Source organism: Passer domesticus, chromosome 2, assembly GCF_036417665.1.
Source record: "Passer domesticus isolate bPasDom1 chromosome 2, bPasDom1.hap1, whole genome shotgun sequence".
Classification (NCBI taxonomy): Eukaryota; Metazoa; Chordata; class Aves; order Passeriformes; family Passeridae; genus Passer; species Passer domesticus.
Genome location: NC_087475.1, coordinates 57,917,354 through 57,922,181, shown reverse-complemented (window position 1 = coordinate 57,922,181; position 4,828 = coordinate 57,917,354). Strand labels below are relative to the sequence as shown.

Below are 4,828 nucleotides of genomic sequence, written 5' to 3'. Positions count from 1 at the left end.
TAGTAAAAGAGCAGCAACAGCTGCCAATAATTAGCATGTGTTCTTTCCCTCTTTTCCTCCTCCCTCCATAGTGATACAACAAAATAGTTAGTAGCTAAGGGACTGTATCTGTTTGTATGAAATTATGAATTTTTGTGCAGTATTAAAACTGTCAATTCAAGTCCTGCATATTTATCAATGGCATGGAAGTCAAAAATAGTATCTTGAGTAGATCTCATTAAAATTGTCTTCATCATGTTTATTGCAATAGCCTTTGTCCCTAAAGGACTCTTGCAGTGTCAATCTATGTGGGCACATGAGATAGATGGAGTAAAATTCTGATGTGTAGGCTGCAGAATTTGCACATCATTTACATGTACACTTTCTTTTTGACCAAATCTATACTTTTAAGGTGAGAAAAAATTATTTGGTGGCAATACATGGTTCTTTTCAATATTGATACATCAGACTACCTGTTGCCAAAATAATCCTAGGGAACCTGTCTCATCACCCTGTACTTACTTCCATTGATTTCAACCCCATTGTGTTGTTCTGTTGGAAAGGACTTATTTATGGCTACACGTACAACAAAGAAAATACAATTTTAAAAGACTCTTTCTTAAAATTTCCTTTTCTGAGGTTCATAATTTATATGCACAATTAAATACTGCCTATAAATATATTGTACATACCCACAAATATATATTAAAACAACTTATTAGGTTGAGTGCTCAATTGCTCAAAAATGTTGGATTTGAGATTCCTATTGCAATGCTAATTTTATCCCTCATACATATGCATTATGTTATAATCTTTAATTACACCATTACACAACATATTTTCCACAGGACCTCAGCCTCTCTATAGGCCATGAATGCATGATACTCATTTAGTGATCAATAGGATGATCAATATTTTCTTTACCCTCATTATTCAGTGTGTGACCCAAGGCTTTACTTACTCCATACAATTCAAACCTTATTTCTGAATAGGAGCTATGATTAATCTCTTAGTGACTTCTCTAAGTTCATGATGAGGGTATCCCAGTGCTTCATTAACATGGAAGTGCTATTCCCCACAGCTATCTTAGTGGGGAATATGGTGATATTACCCCTGTTTTGAGGGCAGGAAACTGAGGTGCAGAAGTCACAGCCATGCACTAGCTGGTGATGAAATTCAGAATACAAAGCATTAGTGTCCTTCAGCCTTCAAAACTCAATCACAGAGAAACATTGCAAGATTCCAATCCTTGAGCATCTGTGGTTAAGTTGCCCAAACTTACATGGATGGTGTCATAAGGACAAGACTAGATATCAGCTGATATAAGAGTATTTAAGCACCATTGTTTTAATACCATTGTATTTTTCCTCCTTGGAAGTAATTCACTGTAATAGGAAGCAATCCTATTTATTAGGGATCTTGACTTTTGCATTTGTGTAAGCAGACTTTTACAATTCCAAACATCTTTCAAGATAGGAAAATAATTTCTTTTTCACATTTGAATAAATCCTGTGATTATCTCATCTGGTTAGACACTGATGCTTGTAATGCCAAGGTTGTGGGTTTGATCCGTGTATGGGTCATTCACTTAAGAGTTAGAATTGATGATCCTGGTGGATCCCTTCCAGTTCAGAGTATTCTGTGATTCTGCAGATCACTTTACATGAAAATTACTGCTATATATCAAACATTGCAGAAGAGATGCAAAGACGAACAAATATACCTAAAACAAAGTGGTAGTTAAGGTTTGGGGTTGTTCTGTTGTTTTGGTTTTTTTTATCTTCTAAACAATTCAGCCTGCAAAAGCAATCTAAAATGACAAGCACATCATGATTGCAAGGCCAGATGCATAAAAATATATTCTCTACACATTCCTTAAAAGCTTGCAAAAGCCTGCAGCTGTATCTTCCAAGCCTTTAGGTTAATTTCTATAGTTTTTAGAAGTACATTAGAAACCCAGTCTCTGCCTTTTTCTTAGATGTCTAATATGGATTGGATTTCAAATCATAAACAGTTAGTAGTCGCATTTTGGTAGATGAAGGACTGTTCTTTATACATTACACTGTTTTTTCCAGTTTGTTGCACTGAGACATGGGCTTTTCTATGTATAAATCAACTTGGGTTAAATACAATCAGAAAATTTGCCAAATTACTTGTATTTTTTAATAAGTAATAATAAGAATATAATTATGGAAGTGTAAAGCTTTGGTCCAGAGAGTTTGTGCATGGCTACAAGAGAAATCTTTCGGACAAAATCTGTGTTGGCAGACTGTTGCAGAGTTGCTTCTGAGACAAGGAGGAGTTCTAAATAGCATCAGGCACATAAATGTACATTCATGAATATATAGGTATGATTACAGAAAATAGCATAGTTATAAAGGTTAAATAAACATGCATTGTTCATTTATAAAGGACTTGAACATTTCTCAAGAGCACAGTTATATCAAGTAAAAGAATTTCCTTTCTATTTTTTGTTGAGAACTAGTTGAAGGTCAGCTATTAATAGTTATCACAAAATAGATTGTTTTAATTAAATCTGTTGTGCTGAAAGAGTCTGTTGTTTATTTGACACTTAGATTTATTTTCCTCTGTTATATAAACAGAAATAACTCAATGACAGTAGTTCTACAAGTTCTCTTACAGTCAGCTTCAGGTTGCTGAGAAAGCTGACATTTATTCCTCAATAAAGTGAGGTTTAAAAAAGCTCAGAACGTATTATTTGGGCAACTTACTGTGTAGAGGACTCCCTGTGGTGTGTGGCTCCTTTCTGTGTGTGCTCTGGCTGCTTTCATGGTTTTTGCCGATAGCCAAATTAAAAAAAAAAAAAAAAAAAAAAAAAAAAAAAACCAAAAAAACCACCCATAGAAAAGAGCACTGTCAGAATACTGTATAATGCAGAGGTGTGTGATGTTACTGGCAATAGCACCCAGCTGCATCCAGTTTTATCATTAACCCTCCACACACTCATTTCCCTGAAAGAAGTATCACTATCACTAAGCCTGTTTCCCAGAAGGGCAGCTCATAAAGTAGTAGTTTGGCATTGTTTATGTTTCTTTTGTATAACTTCTTCTTTCTACCCTGTATTTCAGTTACTTAAACATCACAGCCTCAGCATGTTGCTGCAGCAGAACAGCTTGACTGAGTTTCCAATCATTGTGCCACAACTGAGTGTAATTCTAATCCATATATTTGAACAGTGTTCCAGAATTTAGAGACCATCAGCTAGAATTCATGTTGTGATGTTCAACGCATCATTCTGCAGATGAGTGAAAAGTAGGTTTTGAAGATTATTACTTTTACAATAACTACACTAGTGTTTTCTAACACCTTGGATTTTGCATCAGGTTTTTAGCAAAGTCTCTATGTTAATAACATCAGTAGTTTGCAAATAAGCATATTTCTCCCATCAGCACTATTTGTCATCTTAAAATTTGTTCATCAGAAAGTACTCTTCAATGACCGAGCCAAAAGAAGTAATTTAAGACTCAGGTAAAAGAAACTAATATTCTTTTGCTTTGAGGAGATAAATATTCCCTAGTGCATGTGCAAGTGCCTGTGGATGCAGTTGAAAAAGTACTGAGGAAGAATCTGCACCTATTAAATGGTTAAAGCCTGCTCCCAAAATGACTGTGACATGTTGTGCTTAAAAGTTTGAGAGTATCTTAGAAAGAAATTATGTATATAAAAATATATTTTTATAATCATAAAAATAATCTATTTTAGGTCAGAATTAATAAGGCTTGAAAATCTTATCCTTGCATAGTCTTTCCAGTTGCAGTTTGCCATGCTTCCACAAGGCTTTTTTGTGTTGACCAAATGGCTTAGTGTAAGAAGCTCAGAGCATTTAGACCTACCTACATTGATTTCAATGGAAGAGTGGTTCACATGTTTCTAGATTCTGGGCCTTCGTCTTCTTACATTACAAAAAGGAATTATAGCACAACAGTGCTTGCACCACCTGTCAGCCAGTCACATGGACAGGAATGTGCCAGAAAGTGCTAGAAAGAGCTACCAGCATGTGTCTGAGAGTGCTGCAGCAATTGTGATGTTGTGGAACCTGCCAGTCAACAAAAGCAACCTCAGAAACACCACTGTGTTAAAACATCTGGATCACTTTCCATCACTGTGGCTTGTAACAGGGTCTCTGCACTAGTTTCATCTTACAAGAGGGTTCAAAAGCAGCACAACTTAAAGCTTGCATTTATTAGCAGAAACATTCTATGACAAGATCCTGGAGGATTTGCCTTATTAAAAATAATGTTAACTGCTACATATCTAGTGAAATGTTCCTCTTCTCACAGGCAGAAAAAAATATATAATAATAAAAACTCTTGAGGTTCAGGTATATTCTGATGTTCATGCCAGCATCTGCTTGTAAAACTGTGTTATAGCTGGAAATATTTTGACAGTGCTATAAAAACTGATTTTCTGGCACTGCATTAGTTTGTTCCTGGAAGAACTGCCTTCTGTGGTACGGTACTTAATATAGTTCAGAAGAAAGATTTTCAAAACCCTTGTTCCATGGACATGACTTAATCACTCAGGCATTCAGTTATTTTAAACTAGAAATATATTTTTTAAGAACTTGTATATAATTCAACACTATACATTCCTCTGTTAAAAAAAAAAAAAGAGGAAATGAACTTGCATGATTTTTGGTTTTCCACAGACAATTTCCCATTCACAATTACAATTCTAACATAACACAGAAATGCATAGATAATATCACCATGCAACCTCTTTCAGATGAAAGGTAAAGTACACTTCTTCTCTACTATAAACCCAAGTAGCAGAGTACACATATTAAGCATAAATAAATCAGCAAAAACCACTTCACTACACATATGAT

The 4,828-nt window shown here is 35.0% G+C and overlaps 1 long non-coding RNA gene across 1 annotated transcript; it reads right to left on the bottom strand.

The window, feature by feature from the left end:
• Positions 1–957: 957 nt before the first annotated feature.
• LOC135295445 (uncharacterized) lies at positions 958–3,989 on the bottom strand. Its single transcript, XR_010357547.1, has 2 exons — positions 3,834–3,989; positions 958–1,142 (listed from the first exon to the last, which is right to left on the bottom strand). It is a non-coding gene; the product is annotated as an uncharacterized LOC135295445 (long non-coding RNA).
• Between the last annotated feature and the right edge of the window lie 839 nt (positions 3,990–4,828).